This window comes from Eriocheir sinensis, chromosome 15 (genome assembly GCF_024679095.1).
Source record: "Eriocheir sinensis breed Jianghai 21 chromosome 15, ASM2467909v1, whole genome shotgun sequence".
In the NCBI taxonomy this organism is placed as follows: Eukaryota; Metazoa; Arthropoda; class Malacostraca; order Decapoda; family Varunidae; genus Eriocheir; species Eriocheir sinensis.
In genome coordinates, this window is record NC_066523.1 from 17,441,385 (window position 1) to 17,462,813 (window position 21,429).

At 44.8% G+C, this 21,429-nt stretch overlaps 1 protein-coding gene across 1 annotated transcript in view; it reads right to left on the reverse strand.

Moving 5' to 3' along the window:
• LOC126998981 (uncharacterized) overlaps positions 1-21,429 on the reverse strand; it is a 154,875-nt gene that overhangs the window by 95,609 nt on the left and 37,837 nt on the right. The gene's annotated exons all lie outside the window — the stretch shown is intronic.

Below are 21,429 nucleotides of genomic sequence, written 5' to 3' on the forward strand. Positions count from 1 at the left end.
CACTTTTCTAGCCCAAACTAATCAGAGACTTTTCTAGCCCGACCTGATCAAGGCACATTTTTTAGCCCAAAGCGATCACTTTACGGCCTCTTTTACTGTGTTCTTTTTTATAGAATGTTCTTACCCACCAGAGGCTCAAGGACCAATGGAACGGAGATAAACACCAAGGCCACACGCAGCTATAGAATATGCCTCCAACTCTACCTTTACCTTTTCCTTCCTTCCTTCTGTTTTGCTCTTGGTGTTCCTCCTTCGACGTCAAGAAAAAGCAGAAGTATCGCACACAATTACACGCCCTTCGACATTACTTTTCTCTTTATATGCCTCGGGGCGAAATAAAACAACTATCATTATTATTACAACACAAAGAACGCACCAATAACCGCAATAAACACATTACAAGCTCAGATACCACCACTAACAACACTCCTTCCACGCTCCATGACACTATCCAGGACGAGGGACTAAACGAGCATGAACGGACAGCTACCTCCTCGTGCATCTCGAGCTTACTGAGGCACGAATATCGGTGGCCTCATCAGCGTCAGTCTCGGTGTTTCTCCGTGCGATGTGTGCGGCGCTCCCGAGAGGCGGCGCTGTCAAAGAATTACCTCACAGCGCGGGTTTCCGGTTCACTACACATTAATTGGCCACAAACACCGACAAAAAACTCTCTTCCTCTTGCATCTCCTCCTCCTCTTGCATCTTTTCCTCCTCCTTCTTCTTCTCCCACTCCATCCTCTGCCCCCCACTCACCTGCGACGCCATCTATTGAGCTACTGTGTGTTTTTTGTTCTTGGTCGTGTTTTTACGCTTGTGCACCGGCTGGGTTTTCCTTTTTCCTACTTTTTTGCTGTTGTTCTCGTAATTGTTTTCATTGTTGTTCTTTGTTTATTGTTGTTGCAGTTCTTCTTGGTCTTGTTTACTGTTCTTGTTCTTCATGTTCTTCCTCGTCGTCGTCGTTCGTCGTCGTCGTAGTAGTAGTAGTAGAAGTATGATAGTAGTAGTAGTAGTAGTAGTAGTAGTAGTAGTAGTAGTAGTAGTAGTAGTAGTAGTAGTAGTAGTAGTAGTAGTAGTAACAAAAACAACAGCAAGCAATGACAACATTAACAATAAAAGCAATAGCTACCCACACCGCCGTCACCTCCATCCCCCCCTCCCACCATCAACTACAACAATAACATCATCCCTCGTACAGGCCTACCGGCCTCTTGCAGACTCCTGCGTTCTTATGTTCTTATGTAATAGCAATACTGTCCACAGCAGGAACAACGACAACAAACACGAATTAACACAACAATTAAATAACCTGTCTTACTTTTGGCCGTTCAATCACTGGTCACCTGTCATCTGATTGCGAACAAGTCTCCTGTCACCACCATCATCATCATCATCATCATCATAATTTTCTTTCTTCTCCTTCTCCTCTTTATCTATTTTCTCCGCCATGCTACTCATTTAACATGTTTCAAGAAGATTGACTATATACAGATATTTGAAAGCTGGGGTAACATTGCGATGCAAAAAGCTTAATTTCTATTACCTAAACCATTTCGAAGGCAGTGTATTGACGGTGTCTCTGAGGCAGTATACTGACAGTATATAAAAAAAAAATGGCTTGGCAGTCTCCCCTTCCGTCTGATTCAGCCGCCCCCTTCCTCACCAACACTCACGCGTGTACTACAATCACCGTACACTAAACTGACCCAGAAGCCCCACCACCTCTTCCATAGCTGAGGGAGCTGATTAGAGGGAAGAAAAGAGGTTGGATGTTACTTTGGGGCTAGGGTAAGGGACGGGTGGGTCTTCTGGACCAATTTAGTGCTGTTCAGTGGCGCACGGCCAAGAGCCTCGGCCTGATCACCGGCGCGGAGCCCACCGTCAAGATGGATACGTCTGTGGGACGGCCATTTCGAGTTGGACTTGATAAAGCTCGACAGTGTGGCAGCCACTGCTGCTGCGGCAGCGGATATCCCATTCCGTGCAGCCCGAGGTGCTGAGGGTGCAGCTGGCGCAGGGCAGCATTGCGGGCGATGGACCTATGACGGTCTTGTTGAACACTGGCTCCACGGGCATCCACGTGTCAGAGAGGCGCCGTCAGCTGATATCCCAAGGCAGGATGGGCCGCCCGCCCAGTATAATGTCAGTGTCTTACAGTAATCATAAGTCAGGCACAATCAGACCAAACACTGACAGCCTAAATGGATAGATGGCTGACTTGCTGGCTGACTGACTGACTTGGTGACTGGCTAACTGGCTGGCTGGACGGCTCGTGACTGACTGACTGACTGACTATAAAAAAAATGTTGAATGACAATTTGTTGACTGACTAACTGGCTGACTGGATGTTTGACTGATTGACTGATTGACTGACTAACTGGTTGGGTGGATGACTAACTGACAGACTTGCTGGATGACTGACTAATTGACTGGTTGGCTGGCTGGTTAATCAATTGATTGGTTGGTTGACTGACTGACTGATTGGAGAACTAACTGACTGACTGGCTGGCTGACTACCTAACTAGCTGACTGGTTGACTGACTGGCTAACTGACTGGTTGGTTGACTAACTGGCCGGTTGACTGACTGGCTGGCTGACTGACTGGCTGGCTGATTATCTGGCAGTTGCCCCGAGCAGCAACAACAGAGCACAGCAGAGGACAGGCCGGACACGCTCTTGGCTACACGCTGTCTCGCCCTCGCCGTCACGCCTCGCTGGTAATGAACGTCTCCCGCAGCAGAGTGGGCGACCCGGCCTGGCCTAAAACGTGGAATTTCAGCCCGGTGGTTCTTGCGTCTCCGCGTGTTAAGATTTCATGATTGTGTTTGGGTAATTGTTTTCTTAGCATTCCGCGTCTCCTGTCTGCGTAACACGGGTTGTGCGTGCGTGTGTATGTACGGAAGCCCAAACTGCTGCTGGAGTTAGTTACTGCTTTGTGCAACGATTAAGATACATCACTTCCTGCTATAAACTGCTTTGGTATATTTTTTTGTTTGTTTTCTTGCTTGTTTGTTTATCTCTTTCCTTTTACTTGAGAAGCGCCATTTCCTGCGACGAATTGAAGTGATGCGTTGTTTATTTTTCTTGTTTGCTTGCTTCTGTCTTTCTTATTGCTTGATATTCCGCTTCCTGCGTTAAACTGCTTTGATATACTGTTTTTTTTTTCTAGTTTGCTTCTTTTTTAACTTTTGTCTGTTTGGGTGTGGCATGTTTCTGTTTGTATATATGAATGTAAGATGTAGGTATGTGTATGTGTATGTATGGATGTATCTATGTATGTATTCTTGCATCTGCGTATGAAGATGTTCTATTCGACCATGCTCCCAGCCCCTGTCACTTATTACCAACTTAAAAAAACAAGAGCAGCGTCTAAACGTTATTTTGCCTTCGTTAAATTACTCGTCCTTAACGTCCAGTAACTTTTTCTTGATCTGTGTGCGCCATACTATCACTAACACGGAAATTAATATCGTGGATGTGACCATTACCAGACAGAGATTTACAGAAAGCTTGTATGGAACAGGATATAGTTAACTCAAATTGCTGGAAGTGAACTAAAGAGAGGAGAGAGGAAAATTGTAATGTGGGCGGTTGAGCATCCCGCCGTGCCGTGATATCACAACAACGCAAGACTTTTACAGCGAAGGAAAACACAATAATAAGAGTTTTAATGTTTATGTTTCAGAGGTATCAGGACGTAATTGATCTGCAAACCATTTTAATTTCTCTGAATGCTCTGCGATCCTGCAATTTTGTGATAAACTTCATCCTCAGAGAACGCCGCGACGGGCTGCGGTTGGTTTCCTCCGCCCATTAAAAGAAATGCAGTAATTGATATAATTTCGGCCTTTCAGGAGCCACGGACACGAATGACAGTCTGGGAGGAGCACACAGGACCTGCCCCCTTCACCTCCCACCCCTGCTGCTCCCCTTCCCTTTCCATTCCCCTCCCCTCCCCATCTACACATCTGCACACAAGCCTTACCCCCTTCACCTTCCACCCCCTGGTTCTCCCCTCCCCTTTCCATTCCCATCCCTTCCCCATCTGCACGTCTTCACACAAGCCTTACCCCCTTCACCTTCCACCTCCTGCTGCTCCCCTCCCCTCTACTAATTCCTTCCCATATACTCATCTTTCTTCTCCCCCCTTCCTTTCAGCCTGCATCTGTTCCCCCTCCTCCCCATCTACATATCTTCCCTCTTCCCAATTCTTTATTTGCCTGTTTCTGTTCCCCTTCCGTTTATCTCCCCTTCCCATGCAGGCTGAAATCTCACACAAGCTCTCCCCTTCTCCTCTCTCTTCTATTGAACCGTCCCTCCCCATATATTCCTACCCACCTGTTGCTTCCCCTTATTCCCTACCCATTCAGCTTGTGTATGGGGAAGGGAAAACATCTGGGGTGGTGAGTACACAAACCTCCCCCCCAACAACTGGTCCTTTCCAATCCTATCCATTCTGACTGTGTGTGGGAAGAGGAAAATATAAACCACACATGACTCTCCCTCCCCCTCTCCCCCTCCTCCTCTCCTTCCCTCCACCCATGCAGCTTGAGTAAGGGGAGGAGGGAGTGGGAAGGAAAGAGATGGAGAATTTCCCGGGTCGTGAGTTGAGCAGTAAACAAATAAACATGTTGAGTCTGTTGGAACTGTTCTGTCTTTAATAAGCTTTTCGTGCGCATCGTGTGTGTGTGTGTGTGTGTGTGTGTGTGTGTGTGTGTGTGTGTGTGTGTGTGTGTGTTTAAGGTGGAGGGTGTGGGGTGTCAGAGTGGGTGGTGATGGGGGTGTGGAAAAGGGTGAATGTAAGGGTGGGAAATGGGAGGAGAGAAAGGGGAAGAGAGAGAGGGGGATGGAGAGGGGGAGAGAGAGGGGGATGGAGAGGGGAATGGAGAGGGGAATGGAGAGGGGGAGAGAAAGGGGGGTGGAGAGGGGGAGGGGGAGGGGGTGGGAGAAGAAAGAGAGGGTGAGGGAAAGGGAGAGAAAAAGGGGTTTGGGTGTCAGTCTGTGAGTTGTCCGTCAGTTCAAGAGGGGGTAGAAAAGAAGGGGACGAGGAGAGAAGATGGAGGAGGAGGAGGAGGAGGAGGAGGAGGAGCATCCGTATACAGACCTCCCCCACCGCCGCCGCCGCCACCGCTATCTTCCACATCTCTCCCTTCCTCCCTCCTCCTCCCCACCCTCCTTCCCCTCACCCCCTGTGCGCCTTGGGGTTTCATTCCGATCGTCTTTTGTTTCTGCCTTGATCCAATCACGGTCGGGTTGAGTTTCCCGTCAGTGTTACCAAAAGCCGCTTACAAAAAAAAACTGAATATTAATTACTAGTCAAGTCAGATGCTACGAGGAAAAAAAAATAGTTGCCTCGAATACTTTTCAAAATGACGATAAACCGAAAAAAATAACACAAACGATTAGAAAAAAAGTTGCTTCATCAATAAACTATAAAAAATAATGATTCTTCTCATCATGGGTTATTGAAGTAAAGCAGTAGTATTAGGTTACGAAGATACTCTGAAACTCAATCTATTCGTAAAGAAACACCCAAGCATTCGGCTTAGTATGAATTTTCAAACATTATCAAGGTTGTCAAGACGAATAATACACGAAAAATACATAAAATACCAAATAATACATTATCGAGAGACAAATAAATCAATGAAAAATGAAGATAACAAGATAAAAAGTGAAGAAGAATCAGAAAAAAGTTTAAACAAAAACAAAGGAAAGAAAAACAATGAAAAGGGAGAAATAAAATTATAGGAAGACGAAAGACAGACAGCATGAGAGACAGACAGACAGACATACAGACACAGACACAGACAGACAGACAGACAGACAAAGACAGACAGACAGACACAGACAGACAGACAGACACAAGACAAACACACAAACAGAAAAGAACAAGAAGAACAAGAAGAACAAGGAGAAAAAGAAAATAGACATGCAAATGAGAATCATACGTTGGCAGCCGAAGAGCGGCCAAAACTCAGGTAAAAAGTTTTGTAGCGCGCGGTGTCAGGTGGCGGGGCCGATAAGCCTTATCTGCGAGGGTTGGGTTGCGGGGCAGTAGCCGGCAATTAGGGGAGGGACAGGGAGGCACATTACAAGGGGAACCGCGAGGAGAGGAACCCAAAACAAAGGAATATCACACGAGAGAATTCTGCAAAGGAAGGAGCAATATTATCCATGCAGAGAAGAAATGAAGAACAGCAAACAAAAGAATAGTCTAGAAAGAAAGTAGGAAAGGATGAAAGCGCATGAGATGAGAAAATACTGCAAAGAGAGACGGAAAATATGCATGATATGAAGATGTATTACTAAGAGGGAAGGGATGTAAAGAAGAGCAGCAAGGAAAGGAAAAAGGGAAGAACAAAGGGAATCAGGAGAGGAAATGCTGGAAAGGAAGACTGAAATATGAGTGAAATTATGGGTTATTTATTACTGAGGAAGCAAGGACGAAATGTATAGCTGCAAGAAAAGGAAATTTTTAAAAAGAAGATAAAGAGGAGATCAGACGAGAAAACTTACACAGGAAGACGAAAAATGAGTATCAAATAAAGTCAAATAGAACAGAAAGTAAAGAATTAATTTTAAAAGGAAGAAGAAATTAAAGAAGATGTATTAGAAAGGAAAAAATGAAAGGAGGTGACGTACGTTAATAAGAAAGAACGTCCGATTCGGGAATGATATGACGGAGAAAAAAAATAAGTGACGACCATATTATAAAAAGATGAACAAAGAAGAATGGACATGAAGTGAAGAAATGTTGTAATAAATGCCTTGTTAAATGCTCTCTCTCTCTCTCTCTCTCTCTCTCTCTCTCTCTCTCTCTCTCTCTCTCTCTCTCTCTCTCTCTCTCTCTCTCTCTCTCTCTCTCTCTCTTTAGTGCCAGGTAATAGAGAATAACCCAAGAGAGAGCCGATAAGAGGAGAATGGAGGAGGAGGGGGAGCGGGGAGGAGGAGGAGGAAGAAGGAGGTCGGTCTCGGTCTTACAAGCGCCGGTCAGGTCAAGTTACGGGAGGTCATCTTTAGTTACAGGCGTAGCATGTAAGAGGTTTCGGCCGCGTACGGATAGTTCGGCCCGGGGCGAGATGTATTAGGTCAGGTGGGCTTAATGGGCTTTTTAAATGGGAGGAGAGCAGGAGGAGGAGGAGGAGGATTGGATGCTTTTTCTGCTCCTCTGATCTTCTTGGTGTCCTGCGTGCGGCGGAAGTGACCAACCAAGCAGCTCGTGTTTGGATCCCTTGCTTCGGGTTAACGACATAATGGGCTGCGCATTTTTAGGGGATCGAGTCTACTGCTGTGCGTCAGATTCACTCTTGCTCCAGTGAAGGAAGAGGAGGCAGGGAAGAGGAGAGGGTGGGAGGAGAGATGTGTTCTACTGCGCTTACTACATACACAAAGGGAGTCATATAGCGAAGAGGAGAGGGAGAGAGGGATGAAAGAGGAGGGAGTAAGCGAGGGGTTGAGGGTTACTCTATGCATTTTATGTTTGAGAGAAGAGGAACAACGTAAACAGAAACAGGGAAAGCGAAATTGTGTTAGAAGGAGCATGTTCTATGTACGTTTAACACAAGTGATGTAAAGAAGAACAGGCGAAGGAGAAGGAGGGAGTGAGCAAGGGGGTGAGGGTTATTTTATGTATGAGAAAAGAGGAACAACGTAAAAAGAAGAAAAGGAAAGCGAAATTGTGTAAGAAGGAGCTTGTTATATACACGTTTAATACAAGGGATGTAGAGAAAAAGAGTAGGAGGATAAAGAGGAGAACAAGGAGTTACGGGTTAATTTATGTATGAGAAGAGGAACAACGTAAACAGATAGCGAAATGGTAGACGTAGGAGCGTGTTATATATACGTTAAACACAAAGAAAGTATAGAGAAGAAGGGGAAACAAGGGAGAAGAGGGAGAAGAGTAGACGATTGCATTGTAAACATATATTATCAGAGGGGAGAGATAATAAAGAGAAGGGGAGGAAGGCAGGAGAGGGAGAGGATAATAAGGTGAGTAAGAGAGAGGAAGCAAGGAAACGCCAGGTCTGAGGGGAGACCGAAAAAGACTGGATGAGAAAAAGACATAAAAGAAGAGACGGAATGTAGGGAAAGGCATGCAGGGAAGGAGGGAAAGACGGGTTCAGAATATAAGCAAAGGAGAAAGAAAGAGGAGAAAAAAAAGAAGTTTGGCTCTGGGAATTAAGACGAAGGGAGGAAGATAGAAGGCGAGGGAGAGGCAAGGCAGGGTAAATGGAGACATCAAAGGGAGAGGAGATGACAAGCAAACAATGGGAGAGGAACCAAGGGAAGACAAACAGCTCAATAATGCAGAGTGAAGGGCTGCCGGAAGAATAAATGGGTCGAGTGGGTGCAGGATGAGAGTATCGGGAACTCTTGCAGAAAAAATAAGAACAGGGAGAAAGATGATACAGAGAGACATGTGGGAATGAAAGGGAGGGAAGGAGAAAGAGGAGGGGAGGGGAGGAGAGGAGAGGGGGCGGGAGGGAGATAAGGGAGGAGGGGAGGAGGGAAGGGAGTGTTGAGAAGGGGAGAATGGGAGAAGGTTTATAGAATGACAGACAGACGTGTGTGTGTGTGTGTGTGTGTGTGTGTGTGAGAGAGAGAGAGAGAGAGAGAGAGAGAGAGAGAGAGAGAGAGAGAGAGAGAGAGAGAGAGAGAGAGAGAGAGCGTGTTGTATGGATGAATGAGTCACCAGAGGAGTCTATGACGGATGGAATCAGATCCTATTGACTCGATTAGGAGGTTCGAGTGAAGAGACGTATTAAGGACCCATTATTCACTTACCACCACTCACTACCTATACATTCAACTCTTATCTTAGTTTGTGTACATGAAGGCCTGTCATTCAAATCCAATGGCAGTAGGAAGGCTGGTACACGAAATTAAGTTAAGTTTTTTAAAATGGAATTTATGGAAACCAACCAGTGAAAACCTAAAGCAGGGAGAGGGTTGATAAATAAAATGAAGATCAGTGTTTCTACGACGGGGGAAAAAAAAAAACAGACAAACCCAAAACCAATGAAAACGAAATCAATGTTAGTATTTGTATGTGAAACTCACCACTAAAACCCAATAGCCGTGAAAACGCCGATAAAATTAACATAGCTCAGTATTAGTTACCGGACACCAACCAATAAATACCTGACCAGTGAAGATGAAAAAAGTTGTTGTTTTTTTTTTTTATATACGTGAAAACAAACCAATGAAAATAAAGGCCGTGTAAGTAGGCTGATAAATAAAAAAAAGAGAAGTAATTGTACATGAACCAAACCAAACCAGTGAATAAATACGGCAGATAGACGGACTCGAAGCCTTCTTTATAACAACTAGCCGCGTATAAGCCGCATAGTGTACTCAGTCCCGTCACACACCTGCCGCCGGGGGGTGACTTAGATATCTTGCGGTTGTTAGTAATAAAGCAAAGCAAGGTTCGTGTATATCTATCTCAGAACGCAGCTTTGACGGGTAGGAGTTAGCGATTGCTTTGTAAACGTATATTGACAGGGGGCAGGAATAATAAAGCGAAGGGGAGAAAGGCAGGAGAGGGAGATGATCATAAGAAGAGTGAGAGAACCAAGGAAACTTTAGCTAGGTCTGAGGGGAGACTTAAGACTGGATGAGATTAAGACTTGTAAAATAAGAGAGAATGCAAGGTAGCAAAGAGTGGAGCGCGGTGTGTGTGTGTGTGTGTGTGTGTGTGTGTGTGTGTGTGTAACAGTGCATACTTAAATTTGAATTATTCTTTTTTGTAACAGGTATAGCTAAACTGTAGAGCGTGTGAACAATAAATCTACATATCTATCAATCAATATATGTATTTCTCTATTTGTTTATTGATACATCTCTCATTCATATATCGATCAACCAACCAATCAGTCAATCTATCTCTATCTATCTATCTATGTTTTTCTATCTATAATTGTGTTTTGTGAATACGCTACTAGGGGGCGAAGCGGGGGGGGTTTAGAGTCAATGGCATGGGCTTCTGTGGTTACGCCTTGTTCTTGTGTTAGTGATCCCGCTGACCATCCGTAGACTTCTTAATCTATCTATCTATCAATCTATCTGTTTTCTTACGTATCTTCATATCTATCTTCCTACTTACCTAAGGATATAAAAACAGCAAAAGCACGCAGATTAGTCTAATAACCACCTGCTGGTCGTCCCCCGTATCCCAACTCCTTCCCTTTGGTCCCCTCTTCCCCACCCTAACCCCTCCCCGCTGGCCGCGCTTTCCCACCTCCACCCACTTCACCTCCCCTTCCCGCTGCCGCCCTCTCCCACCTCCCCTTCTCGCTGCCGCCCCTTCCCACCTCCCCTTCCCGCTGCCGCCCTCTCCCACCTCCCCTTCTCGCTGCCGCCCCTTCCCACCTCCCCTTCTCGCTGCCGCCCCTTCCCACCTCCCCTTCTCGCTGCCGCCCCTTTCCACCTCCCCTTCCCTCTGCCGCCCTCTCCCACCTCCACCCACTGCACCTTCCCTTCTCGCTGCCGCCCTTTCCCACCTCCCCCCACTTCACCTCCCCTTCCCGCTGCCGCCCCTTCTCGCCCCTTCCCGCTAGCAGGTGGCCGGCGGGGCGGGGACGGGCCAATCAGCGGACGAGGAGGCTGAGTGACGGATTGGACCGGTGCCTCGTAAACCTTCCATTCCCTACTGCCACCACCTACGCGCTAACCACTGCGTTATACCTGTGTTCGTTTGTTTGTTTCTTCGTTTGTTTGTTTGTTTTTATGTGTGTGTGTATGTCTGTCTCAGTATGTATAAATGTATGTGTGTCTGTCTGTCTGCCATTACGTCTTTCTGTGTTTGTCTGTCTATCTGTACGTATGTATGTATGGTTAATGAATAAATAAATGAATTCTCTCTCTCTCTCTCTCTCTCTCTCTCTCTCTCTCTCTCTCTCTCTCTCTCTCAATGTGACCCAGAAGGTAATAATGATCAAATTGGGTTTTAAATTAGTGTCCGCTTGACTACTGCACTGAAGCCATGTTTTCTTTGCCCTGACGACGATACGGTAAGACAGTTAAAAGGGATAAAATAGATGGACCAGAAATCAAAGTATCGAAGATTGTCATGAAATTCGCTGAACCAAATTACTTTCCAGATCAATATAAGACACACCAAGAATTATGTTTCCGTTTATATCTTGAGCGAATTTGACATCGACAATCTAATGATCAAAAAAATATTACGGGATATAGAAAAAAAATGTTGCGTTATTAATTCTTAATGGCTTGCACGGTGTAACAAGTAAAATGGCAATGCGGGGACAAGAAAATCAAAGTCAATGAAGAAGGGAAGAGAGGAAGAAAGAAAAAAGATATGAAGTAAGACATGAATTAATGAAAAAAAAAAAAGGAAAGGAAAGAAAAGACAAAAAAATAAAAATAAATCATGAATGAATAAGAATAAAAAGATAAAGAATAAAAATAAACAAAATTGAAAGAAGAAAATAATGAATGGTGGAAAAAATTAAATAAAATGATTGAAAAATGGGAAGAGAAAAAGAAAAATTAAATTCCTCTAAAAATCAATGTTTCAAATAATCCGACAAGATTTCGGAATTAGGTTGCACACGCATCCACCTCCCGCCAAGCCTCCACGCAGTAATGAGCGGCGTCCTCGTCCTCAAGGCCACCAATCATTAAATTAAGACGAAAAAAACTAAATAACGTATCCTTTACACTTCCTCCCGACGCTCCCACTTCACCGGCGAATTCTATGTAATCAGTTTAATCATTCTAATTACTTTATATTGGGTTTCTTCACTCGGCGATCATTCGTGAGAGAGAAGAGAAATCAGTAACGTGTATCCCTCCATTTTGCTGATGAACTCTATAATCAGTTTGATCACACTAATTACTTCAGTTTCAAATTTCATCACTCGGATACTATTAGAGGAAAAAAAGAGTAAATAAGTTTCATCGGCTGCACTTGCAAACTCTTTCCATCTTCCAAGTCACTGATAACCGCTAGAATTAATTTGGCCTTTCGAATGGCTGTTTTTATTTTGATCTTGCAAATTATGTTTTTCTTCCCAATTAAGGCTTGAACTTTGTTTTCATGAAGGGAGTGTCAAGACACCTTTAGGGACTTGGAAAGCTGCTCCTTTGTAGGGGCAGCACTGTGCTCATTGGTCTTGCCGTCTGGAACTTTATTTTTTTTTTTTTAAGTGACTTTGCTCTAGAGTCTAGACAGAGGAAACAATAAGTAACCCGCCATTTCGTTTTCTTTTGGGGGGGACAACTTTTTTATGTCTCACTTCAAAGGTATTACATATATTTATGTACCTTTTTTTTCTATTGATTTGTCTCTCTTGCTGTGAAACAAACAAGCATGTATACACAGGCATGTCACACAGAGAAAATGTTCGATATAACTAATGAAAGATGGACAATTAAAGTAAGAAAATGAACTCAGAAATTATAGAAGTCAGGGCAGACAGAAAACTATATAGATGGAGAGATGAAACCAGACCATTCGCCGGAGCAGGATGGAGCAAGCTAACACTGGACAGCGAGCGAATGGTGGAAACGCTGGGAAGGGCTTTTGGGCGGCGGTGGACAGGCTGCTAATGGCTTAAAACAATCACGTCACACACGTTCCGGGGATGATCCGGAGCGTTTTATTATTTGCGTTGTAATTGCACTAACGGTTTGCAATCCACTCAAAAAAAAAAAAAAGGGAAAACGAATGCGGGATGTTCGTGTATGCCAATTAAATTTCCCTTTGACATTTCTATTTTTTGTTTCAATCCCGAGTAATGGAGGTTACCAATGTTTGATTTGTTGGAATATATGTGGAATGCAATAACACAAACCTGCCTGCCTCTGCCCCCCACCCATCTCTCTCTCTCTCTCTCTCTCCCTTCCTATCTATTCCATCTCTCTATCTGTCTGTCAATCTATCTATCTTTATCTACAGAGAGAGAGAGAGAGAGAGAGAGAGAGAGAGAGAGAGAGAGAGAGAGAGAGAGAGAGAGAGAGAGAGAGAGAGAGAGAAAGAAAAAGAAACTTGGAAACAGAATCGGAATGAACAAAAGCATCCCTACTCAATAAGCACCTGCCAGACGGGGATTGAAAGATAAATTAGCCTACTCAAGAACGACAGAAAACAGACAACAAGACCCTATTCGACATGGACATGACATACTGACACCGGCCCACATTCTCAAACGCTTTCCTCTCACAACAAATATTTCCTAAGACTACAAAGGAGATTAGTTGTGTTCTCGTGAGTGTTTTTCATATTCAAAGTGTAGAAGTGTTGTCAAGCCATCACTATGCATATAAAACTACCCATGGAAATGCTAATACCTCTACGAAAACCTTATAAAATACGAGTGTGTAGACCCCGAAATGTCTGATCACTCGCTTTTTTTTCTACAGTAAACGAAACCAGCTCAAGGGCAATAAAGAAAAAACTAAACAAAAAAGCCCGCAATATAGGCACTGCTCCTGCAAAAGCCAACAGAAGGAGTGGCCAGAAGAGAGGTCAAGTTCGGATGAAGGTGTGTCTTGAGAATCCGCGAGTGCTAGAAAGAGAGAAAATGGTGTGAGAGCAAAAGAGGAGGATGGGAAGGGGTGCAGTGTGAAGGGGAACGAATGGGTGGAAGGGGAAGTGGAGGGAAGGGTGTGAGAGCAAAAGAGGAGGATGGGGAGGGGTGCAGTGTGAAGGGGAACGAAAGGGGGGAAGGGGAAGTGGAGGGAAGGGTGTGAGAGCAAAAGAGGAGGATGGGAAGGGGTGCAGTGTGAAGGGGAACGAAAGAGGGGAAGGGGAAGTGGAGGGAAGGGCGTGAGAGCAAAAGGGAAACAAAACAAAGAGAAGGCCGTATGAACAAGAGGGAAAAGGGAAGGTATGAAAGGAAAAGGGAAACAAAAAATGAAGAGGGGGCGAAGAGGGAAGAAGAGTGAACGCGGTGATAGAAGTCGTGGGAAGAGGAGGTAAAGGAAAGAGAGCAAAAAGGGAAGCAAGATGAAGATGGGGGCGGAATGACGTAAAGAGAAGACGAGGGAAGGCGGTGATGGGTGTCTCTCGAGGAGCTTTGTCAGGCGTGAGGCAAATTGCGGCCTGCAGGGTGTAAGGCTCCGAGCGAACACGTGTTGCATAGAGGGAATTGGAGCTTCTTTGTGTCTGTGATGGAAGGGTACGGACGGGGGGGGAGGGGTTTGGGATTGAGAGAGAGAGAGAGAGAGAGAGAGAGAGAGAGAGAGAGAGAGAGAGAGAGAGAGAGCATATGGTTTTAAGCTAGCAATAATGATAAATTTTGAAGCGAATATTGCATCAGTCATGTTTTTCACCTAATCCCGTCGCTCTCTCTCTCTCTCTCTCTCCATACCTTCTTACCTATCTACGTATCCACCTTTAAATCTACTTATCCATCTACCTATCTATCTATCTATCTATCTATCTATCTATCTATCTATCCATTCATGTATCTATCAGTCTATTTCTTCTGTTATTAATCTACCTCTCCTGTTACTATTCCATTAACCAACTTAACTATTCAACTTCAACTTCAATCAATTTAACTATTCTTAACTATTTATCTACCTATTCATCTCTATGTCTCTGTTTATCTATGTCTACCTATCTGTCAATCTATCATTTCATCAGCCTGTCTATCTTTATATCTATCTGCCTGTCTGTCTGTCTGTCTCTCCTGATATTGGAAGAAGCAACTGAGGTAGAACGCGAAGACCAATGTGTTTGTTGACTTCCTCTGCCGGTTTTCGTTTGCTTTTCCCTCCCTCCCTTCCCCTCCCTTCCTCCTTCCCTTTCCCTCCCTTCCGTTCCTCTCTCTATCCCTCACCCCCCGTCAGGCCAGTCCGCATTCTTTCATTAAATCTTACTTTCCTTCATTTTATACAGATTTTCTCCTTCCCATCCTTCCTTCCCTCTCCTCCCTTCCTTTCGTCCCTCCCTTCCTCCCTTCCTCTCACCCCCCGTCAGGCCAGTCCGCATTCTTTCATTAAATCTTACTTTCCTTCATTTTATACAGATTTTCTCCTTCCCATCCTTCCTTCCCTCTCCTCCCTTCCTTTCGTCCCTCCTCCTCCTCCCTTCCTCTCTTCCTCTCACCCCCCGTCAGGCCAGTCCGCATTCTTTCATTAAATCTTACTTTCCTTCATTTTATACAGATTTTCTCCTTCCCATCCTTCCTTCCCTCTCCTCCCTTCCTTTCGTCCCTCCTCCTCCTCCTCCGCATTCTTTCATTAAATCTTACTTTCCTTCATTTTATATAGATTTTCTCCTTCCCATCCTTCCTTCCCTCTTCTCCCTTCCTTTCGTCCCTCCCTTCCTCTCTTCTCACCCCCCGTAAAGGCCAGTCACCATTTTTTCATTAAATCTTACTTTCCTTCACTTTATACAGACTTTCCCCTTCCCATCCTTCCTTCCTTCCGTGCCTCACTTCATTGCTCCTTCTCTCCCTCTTCCATTTCCTCCTTTACTTCCTCCCCTCCTCCATCGCTTCCCTCCCTCCTTCCCCTCCGTCAGGTCACGCTTCTTTTCATCCATTATTCCTTTACCATGTCTTTATATTTATTTATTTATTCATCGCTTTTCATTGTTTTCCTTTTTTTATAATTTTCATTCCGTCTTAACTCTTTCTCTCTGACCTCTGATTCCTCAACAATTATTTTTTTACTTTGTTCAGATTTTAATCATATACTTTATTCTCTTTGCTCTATTCTGCTTCTTTGGCGTTCCATCTATCTCTTCCTCTATTTATTTCTTCTTAGTTCGTCTTCACAAGGGTAGTAAGGTTCCTGTAGTTTTTGGATGCTCTCTTTCTCTATGTCCGTCTGTCTGTGTGTCTGACTGTCTGTTTATCTGTACGTATGTGATATGTCCACTCTCTCTCTCTCTCTCTCTCTCTCTCTCTCTCACACAACTTCACCACACCATAAACCCTCCTAATATCCCCCCCCCCCCCCTAAACCATCCAGTCGGTCACTCCTTCCTACCTTCCAGCCCTCCTACCTTTTACCTAAATGTCACCTGCCCCGCTAATGCCCCTTCCCCCTGCCCCGTCCGCCCGTCCGTCCATCCGTCGCGCTGCCTGATGACGCCGTGCCGCGGGGGAGGGTGGCTGGACGGACAAATTACCCGCCTAACTCGGTAATGACACGGCGCCGCTAATGAGGGCCGCGGGACGAGCGATAATAACGGGCATTCGCGGGTCTGATTCGGCCGCCAGACAACCTGATGACCCGAAGACTTGGGACACGGCGGACATGCATGCTCACTCGAGGGGACACACACACGCGCGTACACACACACACACACACACACACACACACACACACACACACACACACACACACAGGAGGGGATTAACAAAGGGGAGGTGGGAGGAGGGTGGTGGTATGGAAGGAAATTTTGGCTCATAATATTACGGCTTTCACAACGTTTAAAAGCATTTTTTTTTTCAGATATTCGTCCTGAAATTGCTTTTTTTTTTCTCTAATCATCGGGTCAAAAATATCTTTCTCCCTCCTTATCTATCTATCTATCTATCTGTCTCTTGATTATATTCTTTTGTGGTAGGATAGTCAATGGTTGTGCGGTGATTGGTCCTCCAAGAATCGTGAAAGTATGAAGCAAGACAGGAGTGGTAGGTGGAAAAAAAAGGAGTATAGGGGGGGGGGGGGTGAGAGCAAGAGATGGACAGTAGGAAAAAGAGGCAGAGTGAAGGAAAGGGAAGGAAATATGGAGGGAAAGAATGTGAGAGCGAAAGGAGAACAAGATGAAGAGCGGGCGGTATGACGAAGAGGGAAGAAGGGGGGGGGGAGACGGGGGAGGGAAGACGGGGGAGGGAAGCAGGAGGGAAGGGTGTGACGCCAATAGGACAACAGGAGAGCAAGAGAGCAGTGTGTAGGAGGGAAGGGGACGGGAGGTTATATTAAGAGAACAAAATTAATGGAGGAACAAGACAGTAATTTGAAGGGGAGGGGAAGGGGTGGGGAGGGGAAGGGAGGAACAAGATGGCAAAGGGGGGAAGTGGGGAAGAGGGGGAGAAGAGAGGTGTGGGTGGATGGAAAAACAAAATGGGGGAGTGAGTGTTAACGAGGAACGGAAGTCGAGAACGGAGGATGGCGGCGGCGTTCAGTGTAATGGCCGTGTAATATTTTCGTCCTTAGAGTCCCTCCTCCCCTTCCTCCCTTCCCTCCTTCCCTCCTTCCTTCTCCTCCTCTCTCCCCTTCCTTTCTTTTCATTTCATTTGATTTCCTCTCTTCCCTTCTCTTTCCTTTCCTCTCCTTTCCAGTGTCTTCTCTCCCTCTCTTTTCCTTTCCTTTAACTTCTTTTCCTCTCCTTTAATTTTCTCTCCTTTCCTTCCTTTTCCATCCCTCCACTTCCCTTTCCTTTCCTTCATTTTCATTCCATTCCATCTTTTAGCTTTCCCTTCTATTCCCTTCCCTTTCCCAACCCTCCCCTTTCTTTCCTTTTGTTTCGTTTCTCTTTCCTTCCCTCCCCTACCCTTTCCTTCCTTAGTCTTCCCTTCCCTCCCCTTTCCTTCCCTTCCCTTTCCGTTTCTGCCCTTCCCTTCCCTTCCTTTCCGTTCCTTTCCCTTCCCTTCTCTTCTCTCCCCTTTCCTTCATTTCTCCTCCCTTCCTTTATCATTTTACCCTACCTTCTCCTCCTCTCCCCTCACCTCCGGCCCGGGATATTATTGCCCCATCACCGTCCAATATATAACGTTAAAATGGAGAAATTGCTGCCGTAAAATCTCGCATCCATGACGACGTTATAGAGACATGAAGTGAACTGATAACGGAAACGGCCTAGCGGAGTGTTATCCTCCTGGCTGAGTTATGAAGAAAATGGAAGACAGAGAAAATGAAAAAGAAGAGAAAATGCCACCCCGTTCTTTTTGACTTCCATCTCACACCAGTCAATTTTTCTTACCCTTTTTTTCAGATTTTTTTTTTTCTCTGTTTTTCTTTGCTATATTTGTGCTTCTCAAACTGAAGGCCATGACTGGATTTTAGTGTGTGTGTGTGTGTGTGTGTGTGTGTGTGTGTGTGTGTGTGTGTGTGTGTGTGTGTGTGTGTGTGTGTGTGTGTGTGTGTGTGTGTGTGTGTGTGTGTGTGTGTGTGTGTGTGTGTGTGTGTGTGTGTGGGTGGGGGGGAATGTTGTAGTGTTAGTTATGGTGTGTCTGGAGATGCGTGAAATCTAAATTAACATTACATTATTACCAAAAGAGAATAGATTCGTTTATTTTGAACTTTTTTGGGGTGCAATTATATAAAAAAAAAAAATCATTAAGGTACAGCACAGGTCAAATTCCTTGCCCTCAAGAGTGATAATATTGCCACAGACCTCGATGAGAAAAAAAAAAACTGACTTGTATGATTAGTGAATTAGACACACCTAAGAGTTGTGAGATTGCTGCACTCCGATTTCTTCATACTATTTTGTAACTTCATATTTGTGTAACTGGTTGTTTTTTTTACTCTTTTCCTTTCACAATTAACCACAAATTTCACATCCCTCCATTGCCGCTTCTTTCTTTCCCGTACAAACATTACTAACAGAACTGCTACTCAAAACACACAAAAAAACACCACTTCGGGAACTTCAAACAGCTTGTCCTCTATATCCTTTACCTATATCCTCCCATGCCCCTACCAACCCGCAATGTCCCCCTTCCCCCTACACACACCCTCTCCCCCACACTTCTACCCTCCCACACTGAACCCTTCCCTTTACACCCCCAACTCTACACGCACCCACGTTGTCCCCCTTCCCCCTACACACACCCTCTCCCCTTTACCCTACCACACTGAACCCTCCCCTCTACACCCTCTACTCTACACGCACCCCTTCCATCACCCTATCCTCACCCTCCCCACACCCCGACACCACCTCACCAAATTGTTACACCCGCCGGAGGAGACATAACTTTCCAGCTGATAAATACAAAAATAACTTATATGGCGCAGTGGGAACATATCATAAGCCGCAAAATATACGCTCATAACATACACCCTCCCTGCGGGCGCCTCCACGGGGGGGCGCTGTGTATGTTCCCACCAAAATACGGCCTCAGGATGCATCAGGAACCCCGGGGGAGCTGAGACTCGACAGGGACAGGGGGAGGAGGAGGAGGAGGAGGAGGAGGAGGAGGAGGAGGAGGAGGAGGAGGAGGAGGAGGAGAGATAGAAGGTGATGCTAATGGTTGTTGTTGAGAAGTAGGGAAGTGCGGACATGGAAATATAGGAAAAGGAGAAGGAAGAGGTGATAAGGATGGAGGAGGGAAGGCAGATAAGAAAAAAATCACATAAGAAAAGGAGGAAAAGGATAAAAAATGAATAAAAGTAAATATTAAGATGTGGAGCGGTAGAATGACGAAGATATTAGGAAGAACAGTAGAAGGAGGAGTGGGAGAGGAAGAAGAAAAAAATGGAAAAGAAGCAGGAGTATGAAGAAGAGAAAGAACAGAGGGAACAGTATAGAAGGAATCAGAGGAGAAGAAGGAGCAGTAGGAGGAAGAAGAAAAAAAAAGAGGATCAGCAGTAGGAGGAGGAAGAAAACAGAGCAGTAGGAGGAAGAAAAAAAAGAGGAGCAGTAGGAGGAAGAAAAAAAAAAGAGGAGCAGTAGGAGGAAGAAAAAAAAAAGATGAGCAGTAGGAGGAAGAAAAAAAAAAGATGAGCAGAAGGAGGAAGAAAAAAAAGAGGAGCAGTAGGAGGAAGAAAAAAAAAGAGGAGCAGTAGGAGGAAGAAAAAAAAGAGGAGCAGTAGGAGGAAGAAAAAAAAAGAGGAGCAGTAGGAGGAAGAAAAAAAAGAGCAGTAGGAGGAAGAAAAAAAAGAGGAGCAGTAGGAGGAAGAAAAAAAAAAGATGAGCAGTAGGAGGAAGAAAAAAAAAGAGGAGCAGTAGGAGGAAGAAAAAAAAAGAGGAGCAGTAGGAGGAAGAAAAAAAAGAGGAGCAGTAGGAGGAAGAAAAAAAAAGATGAGCAGAAGGAGGAAGAAAAAAAAGAGGAGCAGTAGGAGGAAGAAAAAAAAAGATGAGCAGAAGGAGGAAGAAAAAAAAGAGGAGCAGTAGGAGGAAGAAAAAAAAAGAGGAGCAGTAAGAGGAAGAAAAAAAAAGAGGAGCAGTAGGAGGAAGAAAAAAAAAAGAGAAGCAGCAGTAGGAGGAAGAAAAAAAAAGATGAGCAGTAGGAGGAAGAAAAAAAAAGATGAGCAGTAGGAGGAAGAAAAAAAAGAGGAGCAGTAGGAGGAAGAAAAAAAAAGATGAGCAGTAGGAGGAAGAAAAAAAAAGATGAGCAGTAGGAGGAAGAAAAAAAAAGATGAGCAGTAGGAGGAAGAAAAAAAAAAGATGAGCAGGAGGAAGAAAAAAAAAAAAGATGAGCAGTAGGAGGAAGAAAAAAAAAAGATGAGCAGTAGGAGGAAGAAAAAAAAAAAAGATGAGCAGGAGGAGGAAGAAAAAAAAGAGGAGCAGTAGGAGGAATAAAAAAAAAATGAGCAGTAGGAGGAAGAAAAAAAAGAGGAGCAGTAGGAGGAAGAAAAAAAAGATGAGCAGTAGGAGGAAGAAAAAAAAGAGGAGCAGTAGGAGGAAGAAAAAAAAAGATGAGCAGTAGGAGGAAGAAAAAAAAAAGATGAGCAGAAGGAGGAAGAAAAAAAAAGATGAGCAGTAGGAGGAAGAAAAAAAAGATGAGCAGTAGGAGGAAGAAAAAAAAGAGGAGCAGTAGGAGGAAGAAAAAAAGATGAGCAGTAGGAGGAAGAAAAAAAAGATGAGCAGTAGGAGGAAGAAAAAAAAAGATGAGCAGTAGGAGGAAGAAAAAAAAGAGGAGCAGTAGGAGGAAGAAAAAAAAAGATGAGCAGAAGGAGGAAGAAAAAAAAAAGATGAGCAGTCGGAGGAAGAAACAAAACGAGCAGCAGCAGTAGGTGAAGAAAAAAAACAGCAGGGAAAAAAAGGGAGTGGGAGCAGCAGCAGTAGGACCAAGAGGACAGTAAAGGGAGGGGAAGGAGGAGGAGAAGACGACGATGAGGACGACGTAAAATATTAACAATTAACCTCAAGACGCCCGAAGCTTCAGAAATTGTGTGGGAGCCTCGAAGTGTAACCCGGTAAGTCATCAGTCATCCATAAACGACTCATAAACTCATTACCTCCCCTTCCCCCACTACTCCCCTACCCCTTAACCCTCCTTCTTCACCCCTTCTTCCCCCCAACCTCCTCTCCCCATGGGGTGTCTACAATGGTGCTTCTGTGGCGACCTGCCGGGCTGGGGGATTAATGAGTGAAGGGGATGAACGGGGGTAATACTGCTCGCCCTGGGGGACTCCAAGGCGGCAGGCAAGCAGGGCAGACTCAAGATAATTCACTGTCCTGCTCCTCTGCCCTCGCTAACTTTTATTAATTTTATCTATTTACTATTTTTTTGTTTGCCAATGAGAAAGAAGCATGTTTCGAGGTGGGGGGTT